The following is a 13477-nucleotide window of genomic DNA, read 5'->3' as shown; positions in this document are numbered from 1 at the left end:
ACAAATTCTACACATCTTTATGTATAAAACTACAGCTGAGACTGAGTGTTTATCAAACTGCAATAGGGGCATTTGCAAAAGTACGAAAATATCTGAGTTAGTTCTGGCAGTCAACTGGAAAATTTCCTTCTCTTTGGAACAGAAGGTGCATCCAACTTTAATGAGGAGTGCTTTATAAGGGGTATTACTGTACAAAAATTTAGTTTCTAGATGATAAACACCCTAGTGAGATTAACCAGAAGCTGAGCAAATGAGAATTAATACTGGACACTGCTGTTGGTAACAGATTTCTATTCCTTTTCATGGAAGTAATGAATTTACAAGCTTTGCATTTACATGACAGACATGAAAACACTCTTGTCCTCCCAAAACAAAACTCAACATAAGTACTCAGAAAAAAACATTTTATAAAATTCTTCCCTTTCTTCAAAACTCTTGTTTATGCAACTTGATAAACAAATAAAGTTTTCCTACAACACCAAACTTCTTAACACAGAAAATCCAAACAAATTCAAATCATTTTTTTTTTAAGTAAAAAATCTGATGTAGAAGACTCATTCAAAAGAAATGCTACAGGGTCATTTTAATAAGGAGTGTGAAGCAGTAAGCTATCAGTATGGTAATTAAAATCAATGAGTGTCCATAACTATGCCTGAAGATGTGAAGAAGGTTAAAACTAATTAAAAATATCACAAAAGGTCTTTCCTTAATGATTGGAGAGATGCTTTGGTGGATAGCACTTTGCAACATGATATCAAGGGAAAACAGGTACAAAGGAATAAAAGTCTGTTATAAAAATGTAATTTTTATGCCCTGAGAGAATGGAAACGTTAGACTGTTCAAATGCAGTGTTATGTTGCTGGCTTTCAAATATTGTCAGTTCTCCAAGCTTCTGAACCTATTTCTGTTAAAATGAATGAGAATGCTTTTATTTGACATACAAAGTTTGGATCAGGCTCTACTTTTCCTTCTGCAGCAGGTGACAAATTAGAAAAGCTAATTCATATATTAGTTTTCTGGATTTAAAAGAATTGTGTTTTGGAACCACAGAACTATTTGATAGGCCCTTATCTCCAACCCAGACAGGTTGGATTAAGGGCTTCTGGCCTTTTGTGTTTATGCTCTTTGTCATACAGCAAAGAATTCACTACTTGATGCTGTGTTCATCATCACTGTAGAGAATACCCAGACACAATTATACTTAATAAATAGTCAGAAAATTTCAATTTCAGTCAGACCTTCTATTGTGCAAAGATTTCTAGAGTTATAATAATAACAACAAAACAGCATCAACAACAAAACAACAATAATAATAAAATAGTAAGAAGTTAAATCTGGTGAATTAAAGATTTTAAAACTATTTTTAATCCCGCTGATTAAAGAGTAAAACTTTACTCATTTCTATAAAGAAGTATGGAGCTATCCTGAAATATTTGACTAGTCATTGCATGCATTTCACTTTACTACTTGTCAAAAGTGATGATAACATGCCTGAATTCCCAACATCCAGAAAAACTGAATATAGATCTATTATATTTGAAATCAATTATATTTGATTAAAATTATTTGATTAAACTATTATATTTGAAATCAAAAGTATTGTTCAATTAATAAATTCAAATTCTGTTTCCTGTGTAAGGGCTAAACTGTACTGCTTTTGTATTCTATCCAACCCAACAGTGAATTGAAATGCATTTCTGATCCAAGTAATGAGAGTACAGAGCTGATTCTGTACACCATCTACCAATTCCAGTCATAACATCAAGCTTTGCTACTTTTTATTCTGGTTGACCTTACAGTAAACACAGCTAAAACAGATTCAAGTATTAATCCTATTATACCTTGTGCATCATCTCAGCTGTTTACTATACTGAAGGCAATTACAGCTGTGCAAACTCAGTGACAGTGTTAGTGAACACAGGTGCAAACAAGGGACTAATTTGGCCTGCAAAACCTATATTGGTGATAATAGATGAGATGGACAGGAGCCAACTTAATTCTCAAAGCATAGGCTGAGAATGCAGGGCTGAGAATATCCAAGTGTTTACTGAAATGAGAGAATGTGAAACCTTCATAGGCAATATACGTGAATCCCCAGAGACTTTCCACCTTTTTTTTTTTTTTTTTTTTTTTTTTTCCCTTTCACAGAATCACTTTATCACTTTCTAAAGTAGAAATGAGCTGTATGACAATGACAATGCTAATGTGTTAACACAATGTGGGGAGGCTGCCATTGTTACATTTAGTTATACTACAGAAAAGAGTAAGGAAGGGAAAAAGAGAGACGGTTTCATAGAAATATTACTGGTCATGCAATTATTTCTTATGAAGAAAGAAAACTGAAGAGTAACAAATTATTTGTATATAGTAGGTGAATTCTATCATTTAAAAATAATGGGTACTGTATATAGGGATAAAGGTAATTTAAAATGTCAAGAAAGGACAGACAGAATGCCAGCTGAAGAAGACAGGGGAAGGAACAATAGTGATGATATTTGATAATTTATTGATTATACTAATCATTTATATACACAAAGATTTTCCCTTTACTTAGGCAACATTGCCTTTATGATATATCTAGTATTTCCAGAAAGTTTGGCTTTTGTGAATTAAATTTAGTCTTTTTTCTTCTTTAAACCAGAATACTCATTATGATTTGTTTTAGTACAGATATTGAATAAAAGTTGCATTCCTTTTCTTTCTACTTCACCTGCTTGTCCAATTCTGCAGGTAGCTAAACACCACACAGCCATTTGCTTGCTCCACTCCAGTAACATGGGGGAGAGAGAAGAAAAACAAAACAAAACAAAAACAAACAAACAAACAAAAAACTTGTGGGTTGAGACAAAGACAGTTTAATAGGAAAGAGGGGAGGAGGGGAGAGAGAATTTACAAAACAAGTGGTGCACAATGCAATTGCTCACCACTCGCTAAATGATGCCCAACCAAGCCCTGAGCAATAGGAGATTCCCACCCCTCCCAGTCAACTCCACCCAGTTTCATTGTTGAGAATGATATGACATGGTATGGAATATCCCTTTGGCCAGTTTGGGTCATCTGTCCTGGTTCTGTACTCTCCCATCTTCTTGTGCACCCCAGCCTCCTCACTGACAGGGCACCATGACAAGCCCAAAAGTCCTTGACTTGGTGTAATAACTGCACAGCAACAACTAAAACATTGGTGTTTTATCAGCATTATTCTTATCCTAAATCCAAAACACAGCACCATACCAGATACTGTGAAGAAAACTCTACCCAACTGAAACCAGGACAGTTGGAGAAATGTATTTCATGACTAACAACCTTTCCTGTTACCATAAGTTGCTCTTAATCTTTCTTTTCAAAGCACCTAAAGTAAATTTTACATTGAATGAATGAATGAGATAAACATCATTTATCTCATAGTTCTCTATGAGTTTATCTCATAGTTCTCAAAGAACTTGTTCTTTTTAGTTGTTTTTCCTTGTAAATTTAACTGATAAATAGAAAGTATCTCCACATTGAATATATTTTGTTTCAAATCCTGTCTTTGCTCTGTTAATGACATTTGATCGCTTTTTTTTAAGCCATGTTTCTGAGTCACTGTGTTGGCTGAAATAATAGAAGGCAGTAATTATATTTGAATGATGACTATTCCTCTGAAATTCAGTTAAAATGTAGCAAATGGGATTTACATAACCTGTGTTCATTTGGAATGCAACATTTATCTTATCTTGGGTCATTTTATTGAGATTGCCATTAATTAAAACAATGCTATAAAGAGTAAATGTTAGACACAACTAATTATCATCTGTAACATCAAAGAAAAGCACAACACTTAATTCACCAAAGCATTTCACCAAATGCATTTCTGAAAATAATTACTTTCTTGTTTGTAACATACTTTTTGGCATAATACATCTGTATAATTTTTTTTTCCAGTCAGATATTAACAGGTGTGTCATAATTAAGCTATTAAAGCAAGTTCTAAGGTATCAGAATAAAGAAAAATGATGAACCAGTCCCTCCTTACTGCCTGGATAATTTCATAAGTTGATGTTGTGTATGCCATGCTTATATTAAAAGTATAAATTATGCATACTGGAATGTGTAATCATCTAACTTTCACTTAGTAATTTTATTAGTCTTTCTGTTTGAAAGAAGAGCTGACAAATTGTGTTTCTTATTACCCTTTGTTTGACAGCTTATTCTTTAGGATTCTCAAGCAAAAACACATACTTAAAAATAATAATAATAATAATAATAATAATAATAATAATAATAATAAAGTTAGAGATAACAGACAGAAATGGCCCTCATTTGGGGGCTTTTGCCTTGATTCTTGAAGCCATTCACAGATGGTTGAAATAATAATTATTTTTAAAATGAGCTGAAGTGACTGGACAGATTAGGTACATTCTGGATGGTGAAGGTTCTGCTGAATCTGAGGCTACATTATAGTGGATGGTTCTGTGGATACCGAAGTCTAAACAAGTCATTCATTTAGAATCATAGAATCATAGAATATCCTGAGTTTGAAGGGACCCACAAGGATCATTGAGTACAATTCCTGGCTCTACCCAGCACCATCCTAAAATTAAATCGTGTCTGAGTGTGTTGTCCAAACACATCTTGAACTCTGGCAGGCCATGACCACTTCCCTAGGGAGCACTTCCAGTGTGTGATCAGCCTCTCAGTGAAGAACCTTTTTCTAACATCCAGTCTGAACCTTCCCTGATGCAGCTTCATGCTCTTCCCTTGAAGCAGATTCTGCTTCATACTGTTTCATGAAAGAAGAGACCAGCATCTCCCATTCTGTTTCCCCTTGTGAGGAAGCTGTAGACAACAATGAGGTCTCCCCTTCATCTCCTCTTCTCTTCTCCAAACAAACCAAATGATTTCAACTCCTTAGCTAACTAAGATGTGCTTAAAATGATGCTTCCATTTAAGTGAGATGCCATTTACAAGTACATTACCCACAACAAAATGGCTGTTATACAATTAGAGGTAGCCCAATTGTTTTAAATTCCTGATATAGGATCCACCAAATTCAGTGAAATTAATATAATTCCATTCAATTTTTATTTTGTCGGATATGTAGTCCTTACATATACATATAGTCAAAATCTGAAATAAAAATAAATAAATTAAAAAAAAAAGTCTCTGAGAGAAATGAGAATGTACTAACAGAATTTTCAGTTCTGCCACTTGATAAGTCCCTGTACTCTCATCCTCCTTCTGAGTAAGGAAAGATAATGTTATTAATTTATAGACTGCATGAATACAAAATCTGCTAGAATCATGATGTGAGATCATTCAAAAACTTGAAGAATATAGGGCTATTTCTTCTGAATTAAAGTATATCTACATGTCTACCAAATAAAGTATAAAGTATATCTACATGTTTACCAAAGGAAAACTCCAAAATAATAATGTTAAGTTTTAATAACCTCTTTATTTATGATAAAGAACATTTTACTGACTACCTTACTGAATTTGGTTATATTTCTAATATTTCTAATCCTCTCAGAAGTGTAAAGACCACAGTTTGTTTGATGGTCAGGAATAATTAACATGGCTTGTACATTACTAAAATAGAAGGGAATACAATGTAAACAACACTCTTCTCAATGGATTTGTTTAGAAGTAGCTTGACTTACTCATCCTTTTCTTGAGACTCGGAAAATTTAAATTTTAATAATGTTAGGTAATTGCCAATTACAAAGGTAATGCTAGAATTATATTTTAACATATTTGCTGCTTATTTTAACAGTAGCAGTAAATATTAATTTGATTACATTTTCAAATATCACTCAAGGTTTTTACAAACCAAGTTATTCTGTTTCTGCGGAGGGAATTAAATTCTATGGCAGAACTTCTAAAAGGACATGTCTGTACACCTGCAGAAAATGGTTTCTGGGAAGAGAAAATGTGTTAAACCAAGGATAATGGCAGGAACAAATCTGAGCTGTAACTTTCCTTTACTAAAGACTCAGTAGAAGTTAAGCTTGTATATGCATATAATGAGAAAAAAGAGAGATAAATTTCAAAGAAAGAACATTAATACAAAAAGAGATGACTTGACACTTCTTCATTTCAGTTGCACAAATTCACAACAGGCATATTACATATGTAATCCAGGACAATATGCTCACGTGTTTTATCAAAAACAGACAATTTTTTGCTATTGTTGTTTGTTTTGTCACAACAGACTTCTAAGTTGTATAACATGACTAAATCATTAGAGGTACTTTCAATTTTAGCAATATCTGGCATTTTGAAAGAAAAACATAATTTCTAATTTCAAATCAGTAAAAGGTTTTGCTCTATTTTTATACTGTAACCTTTTCTACTCTGTTTTTTCTACTTCATAAATGTACAGTTGTCTCAATTCTGAGCTGTTTAGCTTAATTAGGAAGGGATATGTTGTAACTACCTTATATTTAGAGGAAGTTATTAATCTAGTATTTATCCTTTCTCAGTCCAATTCAGAAAGGTTTCTTTAAACACACCTTTTACACAAGCAAAAATAGCTTAATGTGGTTATTAAGGATGCAAGGGAAAGACATAGCAGAGCTTTCAAATGTAGATGATTAATGAACCAAGTTACATAAAGAAGTTTATGAAGTTTCAGTAAGGAAGAAGGAGATAGATTCAAGATACTCATAGGATAGCATGAGTAACCGACTTATTTTGTACAGCAACAATTTTTTGGGAAGATTTCAGTTTCACTAAATATAAAGAATGATTTTTGTTAATTTCTTTAAATTTCAAAACATGAACAGATACCCTTTCTTTAATCTGGCAAGGTTGTGAAAATTATTTTTATTTAACATCTTGTACTGATGGATAAAACACTCATTTTTCAGGTGGGGCAGTTCAGAAGGAGAACTGGAGAAGATGTGCAAATTGACATCTTTAGAATTGGTTAACAATGAAATATTCACTACTTTAATCTGATCTCCCTACAGGAAAACAGAAGCTCCAACTCACACTGCAGTGTTTGTAATCACTTTTATCTTTTTGATAGCGTCCACAGAAGCTCTGCTGATGAAGAATGCCTATCAATATGACAACCCTGTGACTCAATGATGGCTCTAAGGTATCTTACTGAATTTTATTTTTTCCTTTAATATTTCTTCTACTACCTTAGATTTCATTGTGGTTTAATATGACAGGCAGCTTAGCACTACACAGCTGTTTGCTTACTCCCCCCTGCACTGCCACACTTGGGTGGTGGAGAGAATTGGGAAAAAAAAAAAAAAAGAGTAAAAAACTTGTAAGTTGGGATAATGACAGTTTTAATAGGACATAAAACGAAGGGAGAATAATAAAAATACTAATAATAGCAATATTAATACTATTAATAATAAAGAAAATACAGAGCAAGATATGGACAGTGCATCTGCTCACTACCTGCCAACCAATGCCCAGCCCTGAGGAACAGCAGCCTCCTGCCCCTACCAACTCCTCCCAGTTTTATTGTTCAGCATGACCAATTTTATTGTTCAGGATGAACAATAAAATATGGTATGGAATATCCCTTTGGCCAGCTTGGGGCAGCTGTCCTGCCTCTGTCCTCTCCCACCTTCTTGTGCAGGCCCAGCCTGGCAGGGAAAAATGAGAAACTGAAAATTCCATTGCGTTGTGTAAGCACTTCTCTGCAATAACTGAAAAAGTCTGTTATCAGCATTATTCTTACCTAAGTCCAAAACACAACACCATAACAGCTACTAGGTGTGGTAGTAGTAGGAACTTGTTTTTGTTTCTGTTTTTGTTTTTCTGAGAATAAAATTATCTCTGTCCCGGCCAAAATCTGGACACCTGTTCTAGGTTTATGCAGTTACTCGTGGTAGGATTCACATTTCTGAAACAGCAGGGTCAACTCCAATTGAGGTTAAAATATTACTGAACAAACATCTTGAAGAAAAAAAAAAAGGTTGACACATTTCATTTACCTATGTTTCATTAGCATATCAATTTGCATAAATAAAGTTCAGTAAATTTATCCCTGTTGACTGGACAAATAAGCTAGATTTCAATTCCTCAGGTTTATATACTTTTTAATTGCAGTTTAAGCTTTTCTGCACTAGACAGAGTCCTTGTAATTCTCCTAAACAGGTCACTGACAAGATTTTTGAGCTGAAATAGGCATTTCTTTTCCTTACTTTGTATTGGAAATATGGAAATATGATCACCTTAGGATGATCAGCTTAGGACCAGCCTGGCAGTTAAGTTATGCGAAATAAGATGTTTTTCAATTTGCAAATGCAATAGGGAAATACCACACTTTTGGTTCAATACTTCTTTAAAAACTGGAGTAAGGCTTTTAAGTTTCACAACGTTTGATAAATAGGAGCATTACTACTATGACACTTAGTCAGAGAACAGGACCAGGTCAAAGGTGTCTCACTGGTTCTCTTTTTGAGGATTAATTCTAAATTCATAAACAATAAATTAATAATTATTTTAAATACTTATTTATAATAAAATAAAGAAGGACACAATTCCATAGTAAAAATATACAAATAAATCATCATAATAAATATATTAAGATTCGAGTATTTGTATATAATAATAATATTGAAATATAAAAATATATGAACTCTGGAGGTCATGTGAGATGTTTGGTTGCACAGGGAAGATCCAAATGCACATTTTACTCACCTTTTCATTGGTATAACTCCAGAGTTTGGAAAGTAGCTAAAATTTACCCGAGCCACATAGGACCTATGAGTTGGTTGAATCATTAAATAAGTGAACATATAATGAAATTCCACTGAATGCTGGACAAGGAATTCCCACTGATGTCTGAAATAAAAATATGCACAGGAAAGTCTTTTTTTTTTACTCATCACTTCATTTGATTTTAACAGAGGCTTTCAACTGTGAGCATATTTTAAAAGAAAGCTAAAATGCAGACAAAAATATTTTGTTAGAAAAATAAGAGTGCTTGACTTGATTTATGTGCTTGATTTATGAATCTGTTGCCACCATATGAGTTATGATCCATTAACAACTACACTAAAATTTTATCTATGTGTAGTGTGAGACTTTCTTTGGTTTATGGTATATTCTCACCTGTATGTGAAACCTACACATTTTTTTAGTCGTCATGATTTTTTTAATTTTTTTTTGGGGGGGAGGGAGAGGTGGTTGCTACTATAATGTAGGAAATATTATAGTAGCAAACAAAATAACTAATGTTGTCAATCAGAAAAAAAAGCCTTTTTTTTTTTGGAGTTGGAGCTTATATTTTTCTTTTTTTACAAGGTAGTAATCTATGTTACCCTGCTCTTTCTAAGGATTATAGAGTACTCCATAAAGAGAAACGTCTCTATTTCTGTTCCAGCCAAAGTGGAAACATTTGAATCTTATACCAGAAAGGAATACAAATACTGAATCAAATTAACAGTTCTATGTGTTCAATGACTGTGTCTAATCTTTTATGACAGCCGGTACCTGACAGTATATTATTTATCCTAGACTGTGCTTCACTAGCTGTTCAATAAGCCTTTTCATGGAACTGAGATTTGCTGAGTAATATAGTTCTTCTATCTTGCTCTTATTCTACAGTAGAATTGAGTTGAAACTATTTCAGTTTCTATCAGTGCAATACAGATTTTGAAAATAAATAATTGTGTTGTGGTTGAAATACTTGTAATAGTTGTAGGGTAAAAATTACTCGTAGGGTAAAAATATATTTAGGCAGCCAAACCTCCTATAATGCAATAATGCAATCACATATTGCAACCAAGGGATGAAATATATAAAAATAAAAAATAAAATAAAATAAATAAAAATTCTCATCTTCATTTCATTAAGTCACAGTGATTGGAACTGCAAAATAGTAAGTACTGAGGTTAGTACAAGCAATAAAACTGCTCAACATTTTCAAAAATCTTGTTGCTCTTTCTATTAACTTTGACTACCAAAGTATCTTGTCTATTGAATATACATCCTGTGGCATGGATAGATCAGAAAATATATGAAAGCTTTCCCTATTTCCACATAGCAGAAGTAATGTTAACAACAGAATAGAATCTACAGTAGTATCAAACAGCATTGTTCACGGTTAGGTTTTAGAGTGTTTCACAAAGGGACAGAATCTTATGAATGTGTAAATACTTAGGAAACCACAGCTTGGTTTCGTTCTGTTGAAGCAGCTGTCTGCATCTGTAGTATGTATTACTGTTGTTTTAAAAACTGTTAAAAAAGTACGTCAGTAGAAAAAAAGGGTGATTACCATGTGTGTGTTTTTTCCCTCCCCCTCTTGTCTCTACTAGAGCACATAGCACATACTAGTAAGTTTTTCTGCAAAGGACAGAAGAATATAATCATTCAAAAGAAGAACAAGGAGGAGATACTGCTCCTGCTTAAACAACTGAACACCTCTCTGCTCCCAGCTTCCTGAGGGTAAAGCTATGGGTATTGATTCAATGCACAAAGTATGTCTTGTATGATACATCAAAAGAAAAAAAAAATTCAGAAGACTCACTAACAGTACATATGAAAGATATAAAGCCTAAATAAGTACTAATTAATTCCAAGGAAGGTAATTTTATAAAATAAAAATAAAAATAAAAGTAAAAGTAAAAATAAAAATAAAAGAATAAAAATAAAAATAAAAATAAAAATAAAAATAAAAATAAAAATAAAAATAAATATAGATATAAATATAAATATAAATATAAATATAAATATAAATATTTTATATATATATATATTTTTTTTTTAAGAGAAAATGTCGGGAAAGCTGTTTAAAGTCAGTGATGCAGATAAAAGTATGGTAGCAGTCATGAATGAATGGCAAGAAATACAAACAACTCTAACCTCTGTGCAGAAGAAAGTCACTGATTTAAAAGTGAGATCCCAGAGATCAGGCTTACTTGTTGTAGAAATATATTTATGTAAACCCTCTGAGTGGCCTGTAAGTGCAACGTACTAAAATAACAAACAAACAAGATGACTTGTTTGAAAGAGAAGTAATTCACACAGCTGACCAAGCAGGTCTTTAAATTACTGAGTGACTGCACTCAAGTGAGCGAGCTTAATGTTGACCAAATACTTTTAATAAAACTGCTATTGAAATAAAATGTCCTACCAGAATGATTTATGTGGCTTTTGAATCAAAGCTAATCTGAACCTGTTTGTTTCAATTATGCCTATAATAAACAAACAAACAAATTACTGCCCCAGAAGGTCATAAATAAATAAATACATAAATACATAAATACATAAATAAAATCATAAATAAATACAGCAATGAGGCATAAAGTTTCTGGGCACTGGAACATGATCCTCTTTGGTTGTCAGCTTTTAGAAGATGCCTTTCATTTGCACTAAGCAGTGTTATCTCAGGAAATCACCAATGGTCGATTGAGAGTCAGGAACTTCCAGAGTTAAGAAGCTATTTCTATGTGGGTACCCCAATTTAGAGTCTAATAAAGCCTCCTATCATAGAATGCAGACATATAAATAAAGAAGGGTAGGATATCACAGAAGTGTATTCATAGACTGGAAAACTACAAAACTAAATATCCATGAAACTTCAGACTTTTTTTCACTTTTGAAAATAATAACTAAATATTATTATTACTTTTACTAAGAGTTAGTCTAACTGAAACTGCTGTTCAAGAGATCAGAGATTTCTTTGTTGGTCTGCTTTCCAAAGATTAGTTTAGTTTATACTGGGCATTCTAGATTACACTGCCAAGTCACATTCCTACCAACACTTTGCACAGGGTATTACTTTTTTTTCTGTTTTCTCTCAGTTTAGTTTCTACATTTCAAACTGAGTGCTTGACCCACTAGATACAATTATGAGTCTCACTGTGACAAATGTGTGTCTGTCACTGATTAGAAGAACATTACTGATAGACTTAGGTGAAAAGCAACATAACGATCACTGAGGCTGTATTTCGTATTATATGAGATTTGTTTTTCATTCCAGCTTGATTTTTGCCTTGATGTGAAAGTCTATGTCAAATTTCATTATAACACTGAACTAAGCACTTTTGTGATTAATTTTCTCTCTCAAAAAAGCAGCAGTACATTTTAATGTTTAAAAGGTTTAAACTGCCTACTAGGCAACAGGAAACATGAGCTACATGCACTTTGCCTTATTAACTCTATAATGACATAGTTACTGAGTGAATCAATTCTAAATGTAATCCTAAATCACCTCTGATTTCATAAATTACTGAATTACTAAATAAATCTTCATTCAGTTCTGTAACCACTTTTCAAGGGAAATTAATCAATACATTATGATTCTCTATACAACTTTAGCCTTGAAGTTCTTCTTTCTGCAATTGAGGATGATTATACTTTATTTGAATGTTCTCTATTATTTTCTAAATGATTCATTTTCATATGTGTTGGATGTGTAGGGAGCTTCTAGTGATAGTACTGATCTTTTATATATATATATGTACACATTTGCATATGTCACATAAAACACAGTAATAAATACCTATTTGGTATGTAAGCCAATTAGTTAAAATATCAAATAGCTTTCAGATTTTGGATTATACATTTAGGATTTCTAAAGTTGGGGGTCTTTTATTGACTGCTTGGAAATGATAAGATACTTTCTAACTGTGTTTTTCTGAATAATTGAGCCACAGCTGACAGAGGTCAATCTACGTTTGATTTGACCTCTCTGAGATACATTGATCAAAGAAAATTTTCTCATCAGTCAGTCACTGGTATCATTTGACCATGAATCTGTTCCACTGCTAATTTTAAAGGTCAAACTCAACGATCAGAAATAACAATGAAAAGCGGATTATAACCACTATACAAAGAGATCAATATATATATATGAATAGAAATTGAAATCAATTCAGTCTAAAAGCAGTAATATGTTTGTTTCTTTTGGCCTTATAATAATGCAATAGATTAGAATTTCTGTATTAGTTATAGGAGAAAAAGCTTTCTTTGGTTTGTATTATTATTTTTGTTAATTATTTTTTGAGAATACTCAGATTTCTAGATTCATATTACCTGGTTTCAAACTAACCACCTCCCCCAAAAATAAATAAATAAAGAAACAAATAAATAAATAAATAAAATTTAGCAGAATTATCACATTGGTTAAAAAAGTGAACTTTCAGAAGTTTTACAAATTTCCCTATCAGCTATCAACAAAAGTTGATACTTAAAAAAAAATAAATCCATGATTAGCTGCTAATGGGAGTGAGACTAAACTAGACCAAGTTTTAGCATTAAAGTGTTCTGCTAAAATACAAACAAAAACCCTGGTTAAATGTATTTTGGACAAAACAAATGTTAACCTATATCTTCATCTACAAATCCTTCTTCACCTTACTTACAATGAAATTATTGCTGCTGCAACACACTCAGTGATTTGATAAACAACATAGTATTAGAAGTGTTTTATTTCAGTTAATTTACATTTAAAGGTAATATACCATCTATACCTTTACCTTCATAACAATTCTCATACAACTTTATTATAGTAATTGAATTTTCC

This window comes from Aythya marila (genome assembly GCF_965140915.1).
Source record: "Aythya marila genome assembly, chromosome: 1".
In the NCBI taxonomy this organism is placed as follows: domain Eukaryota; kingdom Metazoa; phylum Chordata; class Aves; order Anseriformes; family Anatidae; genus Aythya; species Aythya marila.
This window is presented reverse-complemented; position numbering follows the sequence as displayed.